The 25,261-nt window shown below is 41.2% G+C and overlaps 1 protein-coding gene across 2 annotated transcripts in view; it reads left to right on the top strand.

The window, feature by feature from the left end:
- Positions 1–25,261, top strand: part of PHYHIPL (phytanoyl-CoA 2-hydroxylase interacting protein like) — a 126,907-nt gene that overhangs the window by 46,579 nt on the left and 55,067 nt on the right. The window contains exon 1 of one of the 2 annotated variants that reach the window (XM_053948766.1): positions 24,973–25,080. The exons of the other annotated variant lie outside the window; for it this stretch is intronic. The gene's annotated coding sequence lies outside the window, so the exon portion shown is untranslated. Of the gene's footprint in view, positions 1–24,972; positions 25,081–25,261 lie in introns of those variants that run through there. 2 annotated transcript variants of the gene reach the window in all.

A 25,261-nucleotide genomic window follows, 5' to 3' on the forward strand; every position in this document is an offset into this window, starting at 1 on the left:
ACCATGTAGCAGCAATGAATTCACATGAGCGTGATGTGCTGTTCACAAACCATTCTTTAGCCTGCCTTCCATACCAAAGTGGTGATCACCAACAGCCCACGAATGCTTTTCAGCTGGGATACAGAGGTGTCTTCTGGAGAGCAGGCACAGGTTAGCCCTTCTAAATCTGTAGCACCTTCACCTCTGTGCAAAAAGCAAGTTATTCTTGACTGTAAATCCTCAGGAGGTATCTAAGACATTATGGTGTCTCTTGGTAGTGGTCTGCTTTTTAATTTGTTGTCACCTTGGGCCAGACCTTGACCCTGGTGGCCAGAGACTTCATCACCTTTCTGCAAGGTGACGTATGTGCTGCTGAGTGCTGGCTGAAGGACGTGGTGCTCTCAGGGGTTGTTTTGAGTGGACTCGGACCCTGCAGCTCATGTTCAGCACACTGTGTACACAGTATAGGCTGCCATAGGCAGTGACATACCGGTGACATACCGTTAACCAGAACTACTGTTTAAAAGAGGAGTGAGAAAAGAAAAATACCAGCAAAGACAGCAGATGGCATCTTGAATACTGAAGTGAGTGGACTCAAGTGCTCATCCACTATAATGGCAGAATATTAATTTTGAACACCCGACTCTCAAGCTGCAAAGGCTTGTTGTCGTCAAAACCATTTCCCCTTTGTTTTATATAAAAGCGTTTTGAGGTGTCTGTGAGAATTATTGTGGTTCTTGCACCATGTTCCAGGGCACCTGGAACCTGACATTATGAGGGATCTCTCCTTGCTGCAACCACTCAGCCTGTGCTTTTGTCCCTTGGTATGGCAAGAATATAAAATATCCCTGGCCACAACATTTTTAAGGAATGAAACAAGGGAAATTCACTTTCCACTTTCTCATGCCTGTCTTTATATTTCCTCAGATGCTTTCTCTGTTTGAAGGACTTCTGTATCTCCTGCCTCTAATTTGTAGTGTGGTGGTTTACTAGGGAGGCTCAGAGCTCCCATCTCTCATGCACAGATGCAAGACATGACACAGTGAAGCTGAGCAACACAGCTAGTGATTATCTCTGGTGACTGGACAAACCACCTTTCCTTCTGTAGCACTGCTGAGGAAAAGGACTTGTCATCCTCTTTATAATTTATTGTAGATAAAGCAGTGTGAGAGTCAGTGTAAATGCAAATGGGAGAACATTTACCTGCAGAGAGTTAAAATCTGCTTGTTCCCTTCATTCATGTAATCCTACATATAAATGTGTTGTTTGAAGATAAATTAGCTATCATAGTTAATTTATTCTGCATGCTTCTTATTAGCTATGTTAATTCCCTTAACTCATCCCACCACATTTCTCCTCTTTGCATCAATTCTGTTTTGATTTTCTCAGCACTGGCTAGAACAGGTTTTACAACACGACAGTTGTGTCAAAATACTTTCTAGAAACAGCCCTGTGCTTACTCTTACCTGTGTAGCTTTGCTGTCTTACAGCTTGAAGGTTTTACATTGTTTTTCACTATATGGACCCTCTTGAAAACATAGTGTGTTCTGGTTTTGCCTTTTAATTTCTGGAAGTAGCTGTATTTGCATGCTTGTCAACTACTTTTATACAGTAAAAGCCTACACTGAGGCCCTGACCCCAGTCTTGAGGGACTGTGCAGGTGTTTCTAAAGATGTAGCAGGAAGAGAGATGCCTTGCTGAATATTTGTAAGAAAAGGTGCCATTTCAAATAGATTAGAAGAGTGTGTAAAACAAAATTGGAGTCATTTAGTAAGTGCTAAGACAGCACCACACTCTATGCAGTATACATAGGGAGATAGCATTCTTCTCCCACTTTGGAAGTTGTAAGGGGATTTTGTAAATGTGCTTGTTGTTCTGTTTTTGACTGAATGCCTTGTACAAGCAATTTCCCCCAGGAGGTTTCTGAGGAGCTCACTCACCCTTGGGTGCTCCTGTGTGTCTGCTGTGGGATGCCCTACCAGGCTGTGTCCGCACATGATTTACAGCACGACTCTGCACCTGAGAGCTCTGGCTACCTTCCCATGGGACTGAAAACCATTTTGGAAGTGAGGCTGCTTCACCTTTCTCATGGAGCTCTCTAAAGCCTTGCATTATGGAGTTGTTGGCTAAGTGTTACACTGTCAGAATCTAATTGCTGTAACCAGCTAGAGCTAAACTGTGGCTTTCCCTGCAGATGACAAGGCTGCTGGCAAGGAGGTCACCCTGGCAACACCACTTGTGGCTACCTGCTGAGGATGGCTGATGAGGCCTCGCCAGGGAGCTCTTGCACAGCAGCAATGGATTTTGCTCACTCAGGCTATATCCAGCAGCTCAGTGAGAAACCCAGAAAGGCAAGGAAATCCTGCTTTCCTTAAGACTGTCAGACCCTTGGAGACTAGGAAAGGAAAGGAGACTTAGTGATAACCATTGCTTTTCCAAAGAGTGTTGTTTCTAACCTGTCACTCTTTTGGTAAAAGCTGTGACACAAAATGCCATGAATAGTATTTTAGTTGTTAGCTATTACAGATTTTCTACAGATTTATCTGGAAACCAAAATCATCCTCCAGGGGGAAGAGGGCACTAAAGCATAGCAGGGGTCCAGGTCTAAGCTGGGGCATGGCTCTGTGGGGATGCAGCAACCCAGCAGCTCACAGCAGTTTGGTGAGGGACCGAAGTTAAATGCTCAGCTAGTGCCACCATAGCAGCAAGTGCAAGTCTCTCTGTTGAATACCTGGACAGTCTGACCTTTATGAACTGTACTTTAAGATTTGATAGCTGTATTTCAGAGGCTTTGTTCTGCTTTTTTCTAGCCACATAGATGTTCATTTCATATTTTTGCAAGTAGGGCACAAGGTTTCTGATGCCCTTTCCATGGGCAAAGAGGATTATTTCATAGCCATGACCCATACAACACACTGTTATCCATTCAGGTAAACATCCTTTTGGTCAGTTTGAACCTCCTCTAGTGCAAAAGTGTTAACCATGATCATTCCATGAAGGACATTAGACAACCTTTAGCACAGCAGAGCTTTTCAGCTCTTTCTCCAGAAACAGTTAAACCAATGCAGACTCTCAGCATCTGAATGGGGCATCTGCATAGCTGCTATTTCAAAAGCATCTTCAGCTTCAGAGCAGAGATCACAGATGGCCCAGTGAGACACTTCAAGGCAAATCTGCAGTGTGGAGCAAAGCTCTGCTCCTCCTTCAGATCAGGAATCTGCCCCTCTTTCAAGTCTGTTCTTACAATAAGCTAGAAAAAGCCAGTTGGGGTGTCAATTTATATTTGCAAAATGTTTCCATGAGAAGAAAAACAACCCAGGAAAACAAGCAAAGCCAGTCAGCCCTGTGCCTGTCAGGTGCAAGTGCTGCCTGAGCGAGTAGATCAGGTGAGGGGAAGAAAGGGCTGGAGGTAAATTACCACAGGTACCATGTCACCCGTGCTTAGCTGGCAGATGCAGGTGCACATCTCTTGCCACTTGCCTGTTCTGAACGTGGCCCTCTGAGATCTAAAATCTCTTGCTGTGTTTAATTTACAAAACTCTTTGCTGATATTATCCCCAAATGTTTCTCGTGGAATTACTTAAGCTTCGGTTTCAGAGGTCGTTATCTGTCTATAGAAATGCAGCTTGAGAGATAATTTTCCAACACTTGAGGCAAAACCTACTGGCTTGATTCTAACGTGTATTTCTAAGCAAAGTGAGTGGTACTAACAGCTCTAGTCTATAGAGTCCTTAATTTAAACACCCTCAAACATAAACTTTGATAGGTAGGTTATAAATGACAAGTGCCATATTTTAATGAATTTACAAGGTAGAATGAAAGACTGGGTAAACTGGAAGTTATTGCATTCATAAAAAGCATGAGCAGATGAACAGATTTATTTTTTTAATGAGATCAAAACTCATATATGCTAGAGGTCTTCCAACTTCACTGAGGAAATACATTTATACCTAGTAGTGATTTGCACATCCCTTCTTAAAAGGCTAGGCTTTTACTCTAATTTTAATCAGACCTGCAGCAGCAAAATGTTTTCCACATGGATATTTAGAAATGTTGTATTCCAATAGTTAAACACAAGACAGAACTTAGTATTGACGATACCCTTATAATTATTTCTCGGAAAGTTAACAATAGCATAGTTTTCAGCAGTTGAAGATTTATCTAGATAGGGTTATACACAGAACCCAGCAGAATAACTCTCTTCTTTCATTGTGAAAAAGAAAATAAATCTGTTGTGTGCTTTGATTCATGGGCAGAATGGGAAAGTTTCAAAACAGGCACAAAGCATTGCAAAAATTTAAATTGAGAGAATCGCTTTGCAGGCTCCATTTTTCACAAACAACACAATCTAGTGAGTTAGAGCAATTAGTAGTTGTGTCAGGATGTCCTCATCTTTAATGAATCTCTGATGGCTGCTGCTTCTCCACAAGACCTCATTAAAGCCTTGCAGGCTCGGAGCTAGGAAGAGCTTGGCTTTTTGGGTTGGAGTCTGTGCGAATCCTTGCCAGATGACCGGCTGTTCACACCCCAGTGAAACAAGCTGTCATTCACAGACCAAACTGACAAAACAGAGCAGGGGTGTACCACCAACACTGCACAGACCTGACAAAAGGGAACATAAGAAGACAGAAAACAGTGATTTTGGGGTCAAGGCATTTACCAGAAAATTGTCAAGAGATGTGCAAAAAATGCTTTCTTTCCCTTGTTGGGTGCAGAACAAATTTATTTGTTACTAACACAGATTTTTTTTTTTTTAACTCTGGTGTTATAGGAGGCTTTTACAGAAATTCCTACTCTGCTGTCCATTGGGAACTAGCCTGAGAGCAGGAGTTTGTTTCTATTCTTTGCCATCAGTGCTGACTTGTCATGCCTGCAGCTTATGAAAGGAAACTAGTCTTTTCTTCAGACAGCATGAGGGCTGGAGGAGGTGGGGATTCAAGACATCCTGCCTAAAGTTTGTCATGTCAGTTGAAAGTGTCCAGTTCAATTTGAAAAGTCGTAGCTGAAAAATTTCTGCAAACATCCAAAAATAATAATAGCCTTGAAAATCACTCAGGTAGCTTGTTTTAGAGATTTAGAGATTGACTGTGAGCCATAGAGAAGAGTGATATTTCAATTAATCACTGACTTCAAACAGGAAATATGCTTCAAGTAGTGCCAATTACAGCACAGAAATTTCATCCAAATTTTTGATCAGAACATATATTAAAAGGAAAAAACCAAACCTCATGTTTATTTCACCTTATATCTTTTTTTCTGGCTAATACATAAACAAGGTTTAGGAAAGCTAAAGGGTTAAAAATTAGATTATGCTCCAGCACATATTTTGCTGAACCCTATTTCTTAGGACTTCCAATTTGTCACTTTGCCATGAGTGCTTCACCATTTTATTGAATTGAATTGTGGTTTCCCAGCTGAAATGCAGACAGCACAGCAGGGTGAAAAATACACAAGAACCTCTTTGCTGTGGCTTTCCGTGGCATACATGAGTAGAAAACTTGATTTACTTGTCCGGGCATGCAGTCATTTGTCAATGTCCTTCCCTCAAGATTCCTGGTGCAGGGCAAAATGCTGATACAGTGATACAGGGTTTTCTGTCTGGGTACTTCCCTAATGTCTAAGGTACTTCCTCTGGTATTCTCAGGGCCTCTTTATTTGTCAATGTACTTTGCTTACACATATTTTAAGTAATATCATCTTAGTTTTGCTTCCTTTGGCAATTTTTGCTTCAAAACTTCTCCTGCAGGCAGCATCATTAATCTTGCATCAGGTGCTTATAGCTTTCTTGTCATGGCTCCCAATGAGCTCAGCAAGTCTGCAGTCACAGTCACGGGCTGGTGTTCCCTCACTGCTTTTTCTGCTTCAGTGCAGATGCTGGTTCCTGTTCATTGTTAGCTACAATAAAATTATCTGTCTCCTATAAAGTTTTTATTATGGATGTTCAACTCTTTCTTTGCCTATTTGTTGCATTTTATGCTGTCAGTTTAACCTCTGACTTTAATCCCATGACATGGCTTGATCTGTCCTTGTCTGAAGGCTTGATTACATCAGGTGTTCTGAAATGGTTTCCTGGTTGATGCAGTCTCCAGAAAAACAAGCAGTATACATCATGGTTTGTGTGTACCCTACTTACCTGTCTCATCTGAAAAGCAGATAATTCTCAGTGCATATTTTTTGTGGCTAAACACTAAGCTGCTTTCAAACACAAATCATCCTCAGTGTTCATCAGGCAGCATGGTCTCAAAGCACACAACGATTTCTGCTCCCAAGGCCCAACAACCCCAGCTCTCTCACCCTCCCTTCACAGCAGAGATGCTCCAGCCTTCTGATTATCTTATTGGCCTCCTCTGGGCCCACTCTAACAGGTCTAAATCTTTCCTGTTCCGAGGATCCCAGAGCTGGATGCAGTGCTCCAGGTGGGGTCTCACAAGGGCAGAGTTGAGGGGTAGAATCCCTTCTTTCAACGTGCTGGTGCAGCCCAGGACAGAGTTGGCCCCCCTACGTTGTGAGTGCACATTGTTTTGTGTTGTATTCCCTTCTCTCTTCAGTGCATGTTTAACAAGTCTCTCCATAACTTAGTGTCGCTTGGCACTGAGAATGAAAGAAGGCAATTGCAGGCAAAAATTACATTCCTAATAGATCATGTTGTCTCCCTGATCTTACCTTCACACACTGATCTGAGCCTCTTTCTCCTCTTCATGCTAGCTCTTCCTGGGATCATTGTTTCCTTTGTTGAGCTTCCAGAATAACCTGCTTGAAAACTCAGTTCTCTTGAGTTGTACGCGAAGCTGTACCAACACATTTATATAATCTGTCAGCTGAAACAGGGAATAAAAATAGAAATAGTCACACAACATACTAGTCATTCATAAAATGAGCTATGCAGCTTTGCACCAAGGCATAGTAAAGAGAAGTTCCCTGGCAGGTTCTGGCTTAGCAGTTTTCCAGTTCACTTCACTTGTGCAAAGAGCCCTGGGCACAGGTTGGGGGCATGGCTGCAGAAGCCCAGCAGGCTGCTGTACTGTGCTGCCAGGGAGGGAAACAGCAGCTGTCTGCCCAGCTTTAGCTTGTGCAGGGAATTTTCTCTTTACCCCAATTGCATAAATAACCAGGAGACCCAATTCTAGCTGCTACAATTGACACACATGTGGATTTCCTCCAGAAAAACAGTCAAATTCCACTGTAATCTAACATGACTTTCCAGCTACCATAAGCAGCTTATCTTTTTCTTCTATGACAGTGTTTCTAAATCATATGGATTTTCCAGATAGGATTTTAAGCCATGAAGAATAGAGTTATCTGTACTGAGGTAGCTAGAACCATTTAATTTGCCAAGTTTATCAAAAGCCTTTGGTCTGCACAGAGTTCAGATAATATTTTGGGAAAATTAGGAGCCTGGAAAGGGGTGAATCCAAATGAGTTTTCTGATTATGCACGTGTCTGCTAATTGGGTATTATAGAGACCTTTGCTTGTATTAATTACACTGGCAAATGAGAGCAGATTAGTTCTGATTCAAATGCATTACTGCTGCAAAGCCCATCAGAAGATATTGGTGGAGAACCTTTTGTGGATCTTAAATAAAATGAGAGAACATGATACATAATTTCCCAACGTCTTCTCCAAATGGGGTGAAAAGATCAAGGTTTACAGGGGAAGGCCAGTTTGACCCTTAAGCTCATACTGATTACTTCAGTAATGGATATGATCCAGTGGAAAGAGAACCAATCCTAAGCACTGATGTCTATGGCGACTGACCCCCAAGGTCTGCTTTATCGAGGCTGAACAACAATAATGACAACTATGACATACACACAAAACATCAAAGATCTCTAAGATTTTTCTAGATGGACAAAAAGCCAGTGTCCCTTGGCTATATGAAAATGTTCTGGCTAAAAGCATGTTCTACTTTATGAGAAAACAAAGTAAGAAATTAGAAACATAGAAAGTAAGAAGTGGGGGAAAACCAAATAGCGTACATTAAAAGTTTTGAAATGCAGAAGAAATCATCATCATGGTGTAAGAGCAGGGAATTTATTAATGACATTTCCAAAAAATTGAATAGTTCTCATTTTGTATAGAAAAACAAGAAAAATCTTAGGAAAAAGATTTCTGACACAGAGAACTGAAGTCTAACAGTGTAATACTTATGGTCAGACAAAGCTGATTTTAACCTCTGGGTTAAGTTTACTTTTTGACTGCAGTGTATATTTCAATCAGCATTGCAAAATCAAGTCTGTAAAGTGCACCTCAGTGCACAGGTTCAAAGGGAGGTGCAGTTTATCCATAATCTGAGAGTAAGCATTAAAATGGGATAACACAGTGATTGGTAGAATACTAAACACCAGGAGGAGCAGAGTGTCAAAAATATCTGAGCCACTTCCTAAACTGTTTGAGTGATTCAATGGAAGAATTAATCTTTAGGAATAAGAATTGACAGCTGCAGCTGTGGAAAGGGGTGCTGTGTCTATTGCTGAATGTAACAGGTACCTGAGACAATAGTTCATATGCAACTGCTTATATGTATTCAGCACAGAAAAAAAAATGCCCAGATGGTTAAAGGAGGCATAATAATTATGAGAAAATGTGTGATATGGTTTTGTATACTCTTGGTAAATAGGTATTGGAGAAGATGGTCTGATCAGGGTTTTAAAAAGAGAACAAATAAAAAAAAAAAAAGAAAAAAAAAAAAAAGAAGCCAGCAGTTAGGAGGCAAAGCAGAGTGGGGAAAGTATTCCCAGACTCACTTGAGGGCTACAGATAATGCCTTCCAGGGAGAGATTTTTAAGGTGCTCAATCTATGCAGTACATAAGGAAGAGGCTTGAGGGGCAACTTGATTACAGCATATTTGAATACTTTAATGGGTTCTAATGGGCTCTTGAATCTAGTGGAGAAAGGCATAAGGAAGATCATCAGCTGGAAGCTGCAGCCAGACGAATGCAAATAATAAGACAGAAAAGTTTAACAGTAACAGTCACAACTGGAAAAAGATATCCAAGAAAGTGACATATTCTGCTGAAGTATCCAGTTCCTTACTGGCTGCCTTTCAGTACAGCATTCATTAGTCTGACAAAAAGTCACTGGATTCAGTTCTGGAGCTTTTCATAATCAGGTCTGGCCATAATGTCTGCTTTTTCCCTATCTGGCCCTTTGTTTATATCCTTCTAGTACAGATACACTCATATTGAGTAAAGAACACTAGAAACATCACTGTCTATAATAATGAACTCCAGCACATTCATTATTGTATAATATGTTGAATAATATGATAAACACAGGTTTATTATTCTGTTTAAAAAAAAAAACCCACAAAACTTGTAAAGCTAGAAAAATCTGTACCTTCCTTTAAATATGTTTCTGAAAAATTCCTTCTCCCTCTCCCAAAAGCTGTGTAAAAATGGGCTGCCTTGAATATTGAGGGTTTTTTTTTTTAAAGTATTTTCAGAGCAAAAACACTGAATAGGATCTTGAGTGATGCTTTGGGGAATCTCAGATAGCTCACAATGCACCTGTGGCATATGGCAAAAGAAATTTGTGGTGCATTGAGTCTCACATTTCAGTGTTGGGATTTGTGCCTTCTGCAAAGCCCTGCATTTCCAACCCCAAAGCCAGGTCACCGGAGTCATGTGTGTTTGCAGAGCAGCTGCTCCGAGTTAGCAACGCTGTAGGTTTTCCAGTGTATCTGTCCTGACAACAAACCATCCATTGCACTGCAGAAACTGGCAAGGCAGGCAATAATTCATGTTAATCATGATAAATTTCTGTGTCAATGTTTTAAATTAAGTGGTCTCAAGCAAGGTGCTGTGTTCTGTGAGCCACACATGGTGTGCGCAGATTGGGAGCTGCACCTTGCCCCAGGCCGGCAGCTCCAGGCTGGGGCTTGCTGGCTCTGCCCCTTCCATGCCTTTGCCAGTCTTTCAGAAACAGCACAGCAGCGTGCAGCCTGTGCATCCCAGTAAATGCTAACTTTTGTTATGTACACTGTGAAAAGAGAGTGCTTGCCACTGTGAACACACTGAAAAATTATTCAGCTGAATCAGCCAAGCTGAGTTAAAAGGCTTCATCTTATTATCCTGGGTTAGTTCACTACAAAATGCCAAAGCACACCTGGGAATGTGGGGAGAGTCAGTCCACAGGCTGAAGTCCATCCAAAAATGGATTTTGTTTTTGTTAGAAAAACCTGAACTCCATTTTTATAAACCATATATATATTAATTTACCAGCCATTCATCTTATCCAAATCTGCCTCCAGAAGTGAGCAGGAAAACAGTGTTCCTGGATAAATCAGTGTCAGAGATTCATGTGCTTAAAGGCTGAAATGGATCTCTTCTGAATAGGCTTAGGGTATGTGCCTCAAACCTGTTGGGGTTTCATTGCAAGGCTCTGGTGCTGGAGGTCAGCCTGTTTGCACAGCACAGTACTAAATTTGCTCAAACTGATTGGGGTATTTAAGCAAACACAAATGGGTGTAGAAATTTCTGGAGTTTGAACATTAGGCAGAGTCTTCCTGCTAATAAAATTAATGGTGAATAGTTAGCTTGTGCAGGAAAATACATGTTAAAGCAATTACAGGACAGTAGAGTAAACGTCTACAGAGGTTGCTGGAAAAATCTGGCATTGATATCTTGCTCTGCAGAACAGACATTCATGGCAAAACTGTAGCAAAATGATCTATTTTATCTGATTTATATGTACTTTTCTTCTTTTAAAAAAAGCAACCAAGCTATGAGTGTGATTAGAATCAAAATAAATGCTAAAAGGGCAAATATTTATATGGGCTTCAAGTCAGAATTTTAGCTGTGATGAGGCCAAAATGAACACAGTCCAAGAGCCAGAAATTCTAATTGTATTCAGAACAATAGTTTTAAACAAAATAATCTGATCAATTTACTGTATAAAAGCCCCAGGGTCTATCTGTGCCAAAATTTTATGCTTGAAGAGACAGCATGTTTTCAAAGTACTAAATAATGGTGAGTTTTCAAAAACATCCTAGTAGTGAAAATGAGGACATAGAGCTGTCCCTTTGCAGGCAGAGGAAGGAACTCAGCAGTATTTATGAAGAATCAACCACGGTTGAACTCTAGAAACCCAGAAGCCCTGACTATGCTGTGAGTGCAGAGAATGGCTGCCTGGATGCATTTGGTGCCTCTTGCACACAGTCAGGACTTTAGATGAAAGGTTCTGGGGACAAGGTAGAATTCTGTCATTTTTCCCATGTAAAAGCTTTCTTTTTGCCATGACACAGCCATGGAGGGAGATGGCCTACTGTGCAGGAAAGGGACAGAGCTGCAGCTGAAGCACAAATACTCAAAACAGGAAAGCAGGAAAACCAATTGTATCAGCAGGGTAGCTAAACATTGCTTTGAACCCAGTTGAACCTACAAAGCTTTTTGAACATCCCATAACCTGTGGTGACAGGTGATTCCTCTCCTTTTAATCTTCCTTTGATTTTTATTGTTATAATGAGCAAAACACCTCTAGGTAGGGCTAAATTTTCAGGTTAGGCTGGTTAGAGGCTGTCAGTTCTGGGACTTCCCCCAGCATGTAAGCCAAAGTTCCTGCCTTGGTGAGGGTGAAAAAGGAGATACTGGGCTCCTTCACCTTCAAGTGCTGCCTGGAGAGCCTTACAGCCATCTTCTGCCTCCTCAGCTGCAAAGCAGCAGCTCCAGCTGAGCTCCTGAAGCTTTAAACACATTTCTGATGTGTGTTTGTTTAAGCTTCTCTTTAAACACTGCAGTGTTTCTTTCCTGGGTCATTTCTCAAGGACTTTGCTATCCCTGCTGTTAGAAACACTTTTTTTTTTATTTGTAAAGTTGTGAAGTGCAAGGTTGAAAGTGAGTGAAGTGACTAAAGGTGGCTTCTGACAAAATTTTCCTCCTAATGTATTTGCACATTGATCTAAGAACACAGAGTATCATTCCAGGATTTGAGGGTCATTCCTCAACGATCTCAAGAAAGGATGAAAGGCAGTTTCAGTGCAGAAATAAAACCTATCCTTGGCTCAGTCTTCCTGTCCTATGTCTGAATAATTACAAGCCAAAATTTACATGTTCCTGATGCAGAGACACAAACCACAAATAGCACCATTCAGGAGTTTTGTTACTGTCTGGGAAAATAAAAAATGCCACAATGCCCTCAGTGGTTTTGGGTTTTTTTTCCTAGTTCTGCGTCATGATAAAGGCCTTGTACATTAAAACTGACACATACTCTGAGATACCATTTGATCTGCAGTTTTATTCTTGTAGACTATGGCAACATTTTCAGGCTAAGAAGTGATTTCCTGCCAGAAAAGCAGCCAAAGTTAGGTTTAAGCTTTCATGGCTTGTCTGTTTCTATTTTCCACCAGTTGCTTGAAACTGAAACAAAAATACTGACCACCCAACTTGAGTATTTCTAAGACTGCTGTGCCTTTAAAAAAAATATTGCTATGCACTTTATGTAAACCACGGCTTAGTAACTGCTTTTTATTTTTTCAACCACATGTATAAAACATTTTGACCTCACAATATTCTCTTACCAGCATCTGGTTTTTTCATACTAATTATCTCCTCTTATGTTGGTGGGAGGGGAAGAGCTCATAAAGAGACATTTTAAGCACAGGGCTCAAAAGGCTGGGAGTGCCCTACAGGTAACTTCACCTCTAAAAAATTTCTTTGGGTCTGCTCAAGCTCAGCAGTAGTGCAGCTTCTTTTGTTGGTTATGTCCAGCATGGTGCTCTGGGACATACCATTCCACACAGTTCTTCCATAAACCATGTCCAGAGAGCAGTGATTCAGAAAAGTCTTAAGGTCAGCTGGGTTTTGGTGTACCTTTGAGTCAGCAGGAGGATTATACAGCACCAAGGACATAATTGTCTGCCAGTCAATGTGGATTTGGCACTTCCCTTCCCTTCCACCTTTCTGAGTGCTTCCAGGAGCTACAGATCGGCAGGGCCAACATCTGCTATACACACAATTCTCCCTCACCAGTGAGGTGAGTGCAGGTGAAAGCACTGAGGGTTTCTGTGCAAAATTTCAGTTGGTGCTGATGTTGCTGGGGGCCCTCAGCGCAGCCAGGGTGACCACTGGTGGCAGAGTGTGTGTGCCAGGAGGATGTGCCTGGGCTCTCCTGCCCCACCACTGCAGAGCCTTCCAGGCAGAGGGGTTGACTCTTGTTGTGGTATAATCAAGAAGCTTCTATTCATGGGTAGCTGAATGGTCTTGTTAATACTGTATGTTAAATATCTTTCAAACCCTTTGTGATAAGACATGCTGTATAAATGCTGCTTCCTATATAGGTCTAATTCTTCTCCCTTAGTGAGGTCTCTCACTCCAGTGGGAGCAGGGCAGGACAGTACTTCTGAGGAATGTTTCTTTGTGATCCATAGTGCTTGTGGAATAGCACTGCTTTGACCTGCTCTGTTTGTGGAAAGGAATGTATTTTTATTTTTATTTTTATTCATTTGCTCTGCAAATGCTTTTGCTTTACCTTAGCAATGCATAATTGAAATTTTACAAGAACTGCCACCTTTGTATTAATTGTTGCCCTGGATGTGGACTTGGACCTGGGTGGTTCCCTTCCAACTCACATACTATGATTGTCCTTACACTGCAGTTGGGATTCAGCTTTTCTTTCCCCTTTCTTAGCTGTGTGTTTTGAATATCCTTTTGTCTCTCTCCTGTCACAACACTACCACCGAGCTGAAATCACATTTTACATCTGAATGCTTTCCTCAATCAACTGGGTCCTGTTTTCCCTTTCTATTCCACAAATTAGCAGAATGAACTTTATCAAGCACTATATATAATGACTCCCTTTTAAAGAGCAAAATGGTTTTTCTGGCTCTTGTTTGTGTAACTCCTGGTGACTGAAAGATCTGTAAAGTCTCCTCCTGTGGCAGGCTCACTCTCGGTGGGATGCTTTAGCAGTCTGGATGCATGTGAACAGACATGTGTTGTTTTCCAAGGCAAGCACCCGTTTGTTAGCAAGAGCTGCTTGCTCTCCTCTCCATGGGAGCCCTTCCCCACTGACCTTTTGAACCACCAGAGCAAATCGAATTATGTAGCTCTAAAAAATGGAAACCATCATTTGGGCTGTGTGAGGGAAGTGTTCCAGCTTCAGTGCAGCTGCCCAGGGAAGCAAAGCCAACAGAGCTCAACACATTGTCCTGGGTGAGTAAAGAACAAGGGCCTGCTAAACAAGTTTTGTTTCTCAAGTTTGTGTTATCTTCCTTGTGTCATCTCTTAGGCAAGACTACATAGGCAAGATGATAATTTTTTTGCAAGATTTTTCATGTTTGGCTGTGATTGATGTAATCCGTGCAGTACCTGCTAATAGGGTTTCCAGGACTGGTGAGATAGTGGGAACCAGCGCCAGAAATAACAGCTCTAAATTCATAAAGGCCATATGTACTTTCAGTCTTGTGACAAAGGAATGTACCAGTTCTTGTAAATGGGACACCTCTACCCCTCCCTGCTTCCCAGGCTCTGTACACACTGCCATTTCCCAGGCAAGGGGCGTGGGCCACCCTGTGAGCCAAGTAGCTCCTCTAGATTATCAGGCAACACATGGGGGCACAGCCAGCACCAGCAGAGAGGGGAGGGGGTCTTGGAGCAAAGTGCCTGGCAGGCAGGGCATCTGTGGGCTCCCAGAGTAGCTCCTCTCCTCCCCTGGCTGTCCAAGCAGCTGATATGGCTGAGCAGAGGAGGACAGCAGCAGGGGCTGGTACCCAGCCTATGACAGCAATGCTGTGGAGTTTCATATGAGCACACATTCATCCTGACAGGTCAAGTTCAGTGAAAACTGGAGGTAGGGAAATAAAGTTTCCTTTAAAACTGCAAATAATAAATAAAGAAATTGATCAAGCTGATATTGTTGAAACAAATTCTTAAAAATATTACCATGAAACTTAACTTCCCTTTAGTGTGTGTTTCAGACCTACCACTTCCCTAAAATGGACTTAGAATGACCACACCTTTCCTCAGAAATGCTGCATGACCGGAGTTGTAGTTCAAAAAGATCCTGACCAGAGGCATTTCCATGGCCAAGCTGAATTTTAAATTGAATTAATGAATACTTCTCAGCTGATCTTTGGTGGATTTCTTTTCCAGTAATACTGTAGCTCAAATCTTGTTGCATTTCAAGTCTCTTCCTCAGAACGATGTCCTCAAGCTTGGGAGGATGGCACTGATTCGAGCAGGCTCATCTAAAATGCCTTCATCTTTCACGCAAAGATGCTTACAAGCTTACACAACAGCAGTGAGTCATTCACATGGGATCATGCCTTTATTCACACAGCAAAAGCAAAACTGGTATTCTCTGTCCCCTGCTTCAGCACTGCTAATATGCAGGAGACATATGATAGATGTACATTATGCCCTGAAAAAATGAATCATTAGTGGCTGATGATGCCTCCTAAGTGGACAATCATGCTGTCATTCATAAATATTAACTTATTAACTTATATTCAGTGTTTCTTTTTCCTGTTTCCAAGGGGAAAGAAATATGAACAATATTTCTGCACTTCAAGGAAAGGAGCAAGAAAGGTCAAAGGTGCTAGAAGCTCCTCTCATATGTTAGAGGCACTACAGCTGTCAGTTTGCTCTGTCCTTAATACTCCATTAATTAACCCCATTAAGAATGGCATATAGAGGGTTTAACAAGTGAACATCAGTCTTTCTTTTAGACTGAGGACATGATTCAGCAAGTCCCTTCTGCATTTGCCTGACAGTAAGAATGCACTAATCTCACAGAAGTAACCTGTTATGCATTGCTGAACCTGTGAAATTAAGCAGAGTTGATCTTAAGTAAAAGCAGCAGCTTTCACTGCAGCTGGGACCCATATCTTTTGTATTTGGCTTTATAAACTTCAGCTGTGTAGCCAATGTCAGCTGTGTAGGTGGTCACCAGAGAGGACCCCAAGCTGGGGATGGAGTAGAGTGAGGTGCTTTTCCTGCTTGTTGGACTGTAGAGGGAGCCTAGACAGTTGTCAGACTAAATCTCTAACATGTGCCTGCCTGTACATGGCCAGTGAGGTGAATACTACCTAATTCTTGACTCTAGTGGTAAGCTTATGTCACATGTATAATCAGACCACATTGTTCAGGAAAAACAAGAAGAAAAAGGTATATTAAGCAAAGGATATATGGCAGCACAGTATGTGGACTTTTCCTTTATTTAAAAAAAAACAGCTCTTTGCTTGTTTCAACTAATCATGAACACCACAAGATAAATTAGCTTTTAATTTTAGATTATTTTTAAATATCTAGAAATAGGATATCATGTTTAAATCAAGCAAACAGACATTTTATAAATCCCCGCAGAGCAAGGACATTCAGAGTTAATGCTTTTTCAGGGCTCTAACTTTGTGCTCAAGTAGTTATCTTTGCATATTAAAAACTTGAAATTATAACATAAATGTGTCCTATACCAATATCTTTGCCTAATCATCTTCCTGATATTACTCTGCTTTTGTACTGTATGACATTTGGATCTGCAGATCTGCTGCATTGACTGTAGACAAAAGAGAAAACACGTGTGCTAAAATTTGATACACAAATCAATAAATCGTATGTCCCTTTAAATATAATGAAAGCAAAAGCTCCCATTGATCTACTTCAACTCTGATTAGAGTTGTGTGGTATTCTCTTTGGGAAAAAAAGCAGAATAGCTGCTGATGAGTGAATTGTAGGCATCAGATGTTACATAGCTGGCTCTCACTGCAGTCAGGCAGAGGAAGCAAAACAACCAGGGAGCCCCAGACTTTATCAGCTTCTATAAAATGACATCTGTTTAAAAGTGGGGGTCTGCAATGTATTTTCTGCAGCTCACGTGTTCCTTGAAATTTTCATCAGTAAGGAAAAGAAAAAAAGAAAACCTAGAAGAGAAACCCATCTCTGAGCTGAAGAAATACTGGCATACATTGCCCATTGATTTAAGGTTTTGATTTTAGGGAAACTTGCCAAATGCACAATATCATGCTGCCAGCACATTCAGAGCAGAAGTAAAAGTCTTCCCAAGGTGCATCTATCTTCACTTCCCTATGACACACAATTTTTAAAATTAGGTATCTAAGTGCTTTGGTACACTTCCATGCTCCAATTTGGTGAAAAGTGCTGCTGTTTCTGCCCATGGGTGTTTCCTGTACCTGCCCTCTGCAGCCTTCCTTCAGCCCTCCCTGTGCTGGACAGTCCTGGTAGGTAAGGCAGCCTCTGCCAGCTCAAAAGCTTGTCAGCTGCCAAGAGATCAAGAAAGGCAGAGAGTCAAAAGTCCTCTTTGGCTTCCTTCACAGCTTGTTAATTCATACTTCATATTTTCTGACTTTAGCTTGAGCAGGTTGCATATCCAGATTGTGTGGGTTGGGGATACCTTATCATCAAAACTCACTATTGAGTTTTGCTTTGCCCTTGACTGTAGGTTTGTTTGATTGTCATCCCACATTTTGTACAATGCGTTTTCCAAAGTGATGTTGCCAAGAAGATTGAAACAGAGAGGAGCCAGTTGTCAGACTTGTGGAGCATGTAACGCACCCCCCTCTATGTGAGGAGGGTCTCTGGAGCTGGGGATGCAGGACAAAGTTCCAGCCCTCTCTGTGGGCTCAGAGTGCCTGCTTACCTGGAAAATTCTCCAGCTTCTGTATCCCAAACAGTCTGCAAATGCCTACAGGCATGTCCTCTTCAGCCTGGACATAAGACAAGGATAGGGAACACTGTCAAAGAATAAACAAAAGACAGGTGAGAAAAAATAGGAAAGACAGTGGTTGAGCAGCACTTTTTTCCTCTCTTCATTTGCTCTTTTTTGTAAAGTAACAGCCCTTTCCTATGGAAGTGAGTGCTGCTTGGACCTCATAAATGAGCTGAGGTAGCAATGAACAGCCCTACATGCAGTTACATAAATTCCTGGTGCATCCCATCAAGTAATTTACCATCACTTCTTGTGACTACTAGCATTCCTCAGAAATTGAAGACTCTCTCTTCCCCAGACCAAACTTCTCCAAATCACAGAAATACAGAATATTCTGAGTTGGAAGGGACCCACAAGGATCATCAAGTCCAACTCTAAAGTGAATGGCCTCTACAGGGATTGAACCCACAGCCTTGCCATTATTATCACCATGCTCTAACCTAAGACCTTTTCAAAGAACATGAAATGAGTCTTTAAGTTGAGACTTGTGGGTAGAAAGCAGTTGAATAGCTGACCAGAGCTGACTACAAGTTCAGAACAACCTTTCATTTTGAAGAAAACTACCAGAGGCAAGTGTCTCTCTTGAGCATGTTACCCAGCCCTGAAGAAGATTAAGCATTGCTTTCCTCTAGCATTGGATGAAGTAGGTTGGTGCAATAAACTTAGCCTCTCCCTGCTTCATCTCTGTGTTTTGCCTCAGGACTCTATCTCATCCCTTCCTTTACTGTAAATTTAGAGAAGCAACAAATTTCTATCACATGTAGTACCCTCACTGCTAGGATTGTGCTAAGGGCTTTAGACTTTCTTCTAGCCCTGGTCTCTCACACAAATTCTTCTTGTAATTATCATTAGGCAGAACCATGGCTCAGTGCAAATTGCTGTGCTGGGTTAACTGTGATGCCACCAGTGCATCTTGCTCTTGTTCATTCCTGTGGAAGTTCTGATTTCATGTTGCCTGTTATCAAAGGATATCAGGTAATCCTTTACACCAAACTTTTTCACAAGTTAAATCAGTACATTTTTTCAAACAGGAGCAAAAGGCTCATTTCCTTGCCATGCCCCAGCAAAACTGCTTTCCTGACAGGGTGCAGGACTATTGAAAACATTTGTAAGGATGGAAACACTCACTGGTCTATTTTATTGGCTTATTTGGAGCTTGAAATAGAGGAGCACGCAGAAAAGTAGGACAGCAGTGGCTCATGCTCCTGCCTGACATTGATACAGAAAAACACTTTGGGATTTACTTTAGGAATGGACAATGTGAGCAGGTCTCTTCTCTGTCCATAAGACTACATCTGAGGAATTCTGTACACTTCATTCTCTGCATCTTCAGAGTTTACTCATAATCCTCTAAAAAATGTGGGTAAATCGATTAATAAAAGCTGCATTTTGGAAACAGTACATCTTCTGTTCCTTATCAGACATATTTTTTTGTGCCATATGTTCAAATGTACTAGAAAAGCCATGCTTTTGTATTGTTGCTCAGTGTTTGTGTTTATTATTGAATTCTTTTTTACATTGATTAAGAAGTACTGGCTGCCCACAAAAGATTAAGAATCCATGTAGATGATTTATCTAAGCTCAGATCTTGTATACAATTAAAATCCTTCTGCAATTTTATCTATGCTTTGAAATTCAAATGGTTAAGAGAAAAGCTCCTTAAGCAGATTGCAGCCAGATAGATATTCTATTGTATATAAATTGTAAGTACATACTTAGAGACAGATATGCATAATGTTATAGTGTATTTTGCTTTAGCAGAGTCATGTGTGGATTGAGAAAAGTCTCCATTTCCAAACAAGCAGAAAGTTGCACAGGACCTTTCCCTGTGCTGCAGATAAGACGTGTATTGTGGCCTTGTTCTTGAAAAATCACAGATCCCCACTGTTTGTTTAAACTCATTACAGAGACTGTGTTTCATGTCTCATAGCCTTCAGAGCAGCCCACTGGAGTTAAGGGGTGGAATGCTACTGAAATTCAATAGGAACTGGGCATCTAGTTCCTTCAGACCCCTTGGAAAATCCCTGTCCAAATGTGGAGGAATAAACAGCTGCAAAACAGATTATAACTTTACTTGGAACAACACTTATGAACATCTGAATGAGAAGTATTCTTAAGGCCCTTCCTGTCCCAACCCTCCCCTGTCATTCAGTGCTAAACTCATCCTCAGCTCTGTGGAGCAAGATGCTGTGCTTTAAAAACCATCATGTTTTAATGTACTGAAAAGCCCCTTTTTTGGCCCAGGATTGAAGTTAACTTCTCTCGGGCTTTGAATCAGCTTTCGTTTTCAAAAAAATCCTATATTTTAATGTAGACAGCAGGCTGGAAATGCCAGCTGTCTGAATCTGTTCAGCAGTATAAAACTTCAGAATAAGTCCCAAGACAGAATGGTTACTGGCCAGAGAGTAGAACAGTTAATTAAAGATATTTAATAGGTGCATTTAACAAATAGCTCTGTGGTTTATCACTTAGCTCTACAGTTTATCACAGGAATATCACTTCCAGGCATTCCTGGCTGTATGTAAAATATTCATGCTAGCCCTGGCTTTTTTCTTCTGCTTGAATATAATGTTTCATGGGAACAGTAAAACCTGTAGAAGTCAGAGATCAAAGCTGAATGTTATTTCCAAAATACCAGTGATACACAGAATGCTGTCATGGAAACCTTCCTTACAGACCCTTAGCTGTATAATGGGCCATCATCCCACGCTGTGCTGAGGAACTATTCATCTGTCACCACACCAGAATATGTGGTCTGTAAATTGTAGTCACAATAAAAATACTGATAGCATTGCATGATGCTGCTGTTATGGACAAATGGCAAAGCCTGCTCCTCATGCCTGGATATCTGTCTGTACATTGCAAAGATGTAGGATCAGATGGGCTTTGTTTCCCTAAGAAAAGTGGAATTTCCTCTTTCCTCTGAAACCCATATTAATATTAAAAGAAGATATGAAGTTTTCCAATTGCATAACAAAAGAGATTATATTGTGCCAGACTCATTTCCAAGCCACATATCTCAGAGAAAATCCAAATTCTTGAATGAGAGGCTACAAAGCTCTGCAGATAGATAAGCTCTGAGAATGAAAGCATCAGCTTCCTCTGCGTTTGGGATATTTAGCTGAGGGAGACAGTGCATTCAGGCGTGTCTCAATATGGTTGTAGTTGTGTCTTCAATTTCCAGGTGGACTAAAAAGACTGAATCCAGACATTTGGAATTTATTATAGGGAGGAAAGAGGTAAATAATTGGTCTTTTCTTGGTTTCAGTTTAGATTTTTCCCAGTAGCTGATTCCTACAATATATAATTGAAATTATTTTTTTGCCTTTCAGTGCCTGTGCTTCAGTGCCTAAAGAGCATTGATGAATATTTAAACAGCTTGCACTAATTATAATGCATGTTAAACACAACCCTCAAATCCCTCAAAATTTGCATTATAGAAATATAGTCCTTATTATCAAATATGATCAAAGAAAAATAGAAATATATATGCTTCTCTATGCCCATATAGGCACTGGAATTGATATCTGTCCTTTACAGGAACTTCATCTTCTCAAACAGTCTCAGGCAATGCTGCAAGTTACTGTAACCTAAAATTCTGTTAAGATTGTCCATTATTGTAGGTCTGTGTCAAAATAAAAAGTGAAGAAGATGTCAAATATTGGCTTTCTCATGCAGCATGTTCACAATCAAGTGTTAGAAATTTAGTCCTATAAAGTATCCAGTTTGGTGTGGGACTTTCCTAGGTCTCACTGCACAGTAAATACAACTACAAGAAAATAATGAGATGGGCTACACAAAAACAATGACCATACAAGATCCTAGCATGAATAAGGAGCTGCTACAAACTAATATTTTGTGAGTTGGGCTCCAGGGAATAATCAGCTAAGAGCAGGAGATAAGGGTCTAGGTAAATCTCCTAGAAGTTAATGGTACTTACAGCACTGTGGTATCAACTAAGCTCTGTGGCCTTTTATAGAAATTGTCACACAGGAGGGACAGGGAAGGAGGTGTCATCTGCATACTGTGGGCTAGTGGGGAGCACAACAAAGCCTGCTTTTCATTTTCTTTTTTCCTTTTACTTTCTGACATTGCATTTGTGACTCTGCCTCTTCCCCTGTCTAACAGATCTGGTGTTCAGGTGAATGAATACTACTAAGTTTTGTGCCAAAGGTGTGAGGTGATAAGTTTCCCTTGTGTTTCTATACAAGTTGAACTAAGAGAATCTTGAGAAGAAGAAAACTCTTAATGTACTTTCAGGCTGAGCAGACATAGCTGCTCTGTTCTTACTTCATGCTGTTGTATTTACTCCTAAGCACAAACCATTTTTGATTACTCAGCTTGGAAGATCTCACTATGCTGACTGACCACTGACCCATATTCTTAGCCTCTGTTTTAGTTAGGTTGTGATAATTGAAAGAAAATGAGATTTTTAAAGAAAAAATGAAGTAATTTGTATGAGTTTCCCCTGATTTTGGAGGCTTTCCTCATTGTATCAGAGAAAGTACTTGTTCTACCTGACTTAAAGTTGTAGATGGGATGTATTGGGACAGAATGTCTCTTTCTCAGATCACAAACAAGAATTTCTGACTTTCTAGCCAATATTTAAATTACACAGAACTTCCAGTAATTTTTGGAAGAGGTCTTCTGCGTTCTGCTTGCATTTCCTCCCTTTTAATAGGAAACTGTTCCTGCATCTGAAAGTGAAGAAAAGCACACTTCATTAAGCCTGCAATTGTTTAGAACTCAGAAGTGTAGATTGATTAGCAAACACTCTACAATAGCTCTTATAATGGAGAGCTTTAAATAAATGCGTTTTAAACTATTCTTACAGTTTCTAGTGCTTTTTATACAGTCCAAACATGCTGTGTACACTATTCTTTGACTCTGCTGTGTTCCTGGAGGGGAATGAATTAGAATATTCTGAATGCCTTATGTAATGTATTTAGAGAACTTTTTTGTTTGTATCTTTGTTTGAATTTCTTGGACGGAATTAATTAATGGCAAAGTATAAAGGCCAACTTTGAAATCCTAGCTGACTTATACAGTAGAGCTCAATTTGTATTCTACATCAAGGAAATGTTTGGATTTGAAAGAAGGACACCATTATCAAAAAGATTTCTGTAGATGGCTCTGTTCATCAGAGCGCCATCTCTTTGCCACAGCAGCAGAGTTTTAACGTTTGGGTAATTCAAAAGGAAATTAATTTCTTGGTCAGGGTACCTATTTAATTTATTATTAAAAATTAAATGTAGAGCAAGAAATAGTAACTGAATTTGGATCGGAAAAAATTATAAAGATTGCATTTGTTTAAAACAACATTAATTTCAGGTGAAAGGTAGCGAGAATAAAGTCTGTAGCCTGAAGACTTTTGTAGTCCTGTGGAAATCTGATGGGGTAACAGCTTCTAGGAAAGAGAAAGATTCCTTTTCTTTTCATATTCATATTTACATTTGTAGCTATAGTTCTTTGTCCAGTAAATTTTAATGTCCAGTAAATTACTGCAGGAATACATAAGGATTAGTTTCCTAGAGGGTATAAGTTTGTCTAGCTTCATTGAAGTTAATGCAATAAAGATAATTTATATGCATTTCCAAAGAGTTTAATCAGCTGTTCTCTGCAGCATTAGGGAAGTCAGCAGGAAAATCCTGCTTTTGGCTTTGTGGAAGAGGCGTTATTCATGAAATGCCATGTTGTGATTCAGACAAGTAAAGTCTGAGGGTGTTACTGTGTGTACCTCACCCCTCTGCCTGCTCCACTGTGGGACAGGCAAAGGGGAGCAGATGGAGGTCCTGCTTGCACACCTACACTTTCCTAGATACCACGTGCTACAGACAGGAAAGGGCTTCCCTTGTGGGCAAAGCAGCTCTGCCCAAGTGCTAACACAGAAATGAGAAAAAACCCACATCATCTGGGGCTGTAAGATGTACACCAGCTTTTCTTAAAGCTGCTGGAATTTCTCCAGAGTTCCCTGTAGGAGCAACATCAGCTCCTGCTCTGTACGTGGTGGGGCCCAGGGGGAGGTGGACACCCCGTGCTTGTGGCAGACTGGACCAGTGCCCGCCCAGTTAGAGCTGTAGGAGGCAGAAAGATCAGCAAGGAGGGCCAGAGGGTTGCAAGTTCCTGCATTAAATTCAGGAAGCAATGGAAGTTTTTCCAGTCTAGAGATCTCAAAGCTTGGAAAGGACCAACCTTGCTGATTTTTTTCTGATCTATTTCTTGTGTTCTTGTGCCTGAAAATTTGTATGGTCACACAGATCCATGCAAAGTCAGCAAAATGGTCCAGTAGCTCATATAAGTAGCTCATATATAGTGCCTAGCCAGTAGGGTACTAAGACTTCTAGGTAGATGAAAGATCCTGTCTTTATGTTTTCCAGGATTATCCTCTCTGTCAAAGCGAAATTGGACAGGAAGGAGTAGAGTATTGATAACATAGTTTATGCTTTTAAATATTTATAGTGCAGGGAAAGGATTGGTTGAGATGGTATTTTCTGGTTTCAAAATAATTTTTTTCCTCACACTAGCAACTCTCTTTTTTTCTTCTCAAACATTATATATTTTCTACCTCAGTTATTTATCTCTGTGGCACCTTGGCATGGTCTTGAGAAATGTTAAACACTGGCCAGTCTGAGTCTTTCAAAATAGTGGAGCATTAAGGAAAATCTTGTAGCATCAAGCTCTTAATGAGAATATTTATCGCAGTAACATCATACTGTCCTATTTCTCTGATACCAGCAAATTTCCACATTCCTATAAGAGACAGAATATTAGGATGAGGACAGTAGCTGGTGTATAGAAAGGCCAGCTTCTCTGGCCTATTTGACACTGGGCAATCATGGATTTCCTCCAGAGTTGTTGAGAGCACTGTGGACAAGCCTGTGTTTATACTCCTGCAGTACAATGTGAGCAGTGGCACAGAAATGCTGCTGGGCTCCTGCCAAAGGGCCACACAAAGGCAGCCAGATCATCTCCCTGCAATGCAAATGCGATGACAGCGGCAGCAGGGGAAGCCTGGCTGTGCTCCTCTCCCCTACTCAGCCTCCCCAGTTCTGGTACTGGGAGGTTACCAGGAGTGCTGGCTGCAAAGGGATTTTGGTAGGCACAGTGCCTTCAGGGCTCAAAGCTCATGCCAATCTGACTTTGGGACGGGAACAGTAATATCCCAGGTCCCTTACTGACCCTTCCCTTCAGGTGTCTTTGGAGTCTGGCAAGTGGCCAGAGTGGGCAGGACCATTCCCTCATGAGGCCCCAACACAACTTTCAACAAAACCTCTCTTCTCTGTGTCCGAATGAGGGGACTGGCAGGAGCTGGGGGAGGAGCACCAGCAGGGCAGTGCGGAGCCCTCGGTGACGGGAAGGGCCCACGGAGAAGTTGCCATCTCCAGCGTGAGTGAAGGCAGCTCCCCAAGCCAGGATTCCAGACGGTCACCCTGTGCACAAGGTACAGCACTCCTGGGGCAGAGGGAGACTGCACAGAGGGAGGAGTGGGAACTAGAAGAGAGATGGGCAACTAAGACAGGAAGGGGCTAAAGAGAGCAGAGAAACTGGGATGGAGGGGCTTGGAAGAACCTGACCCACTGCCTGAAGGGAAAATAAGATTCAATGGGATGCTCAGATATGCG

This window comes from Vidua chalybeata, chromosome 8 (genome assembly GCF_026979565.1).
Source record: "Vidua chalybeata isolate OUT-0048 chromosome 8, bVidCha1 merged haplotype, whole genome shotgun sequence".
Lineage (NCBI taxonomy): Eukaryota > Metazoa > Chordata > Aves > Passeriformes > Viduidae > Vidua > Vidua chalybeata.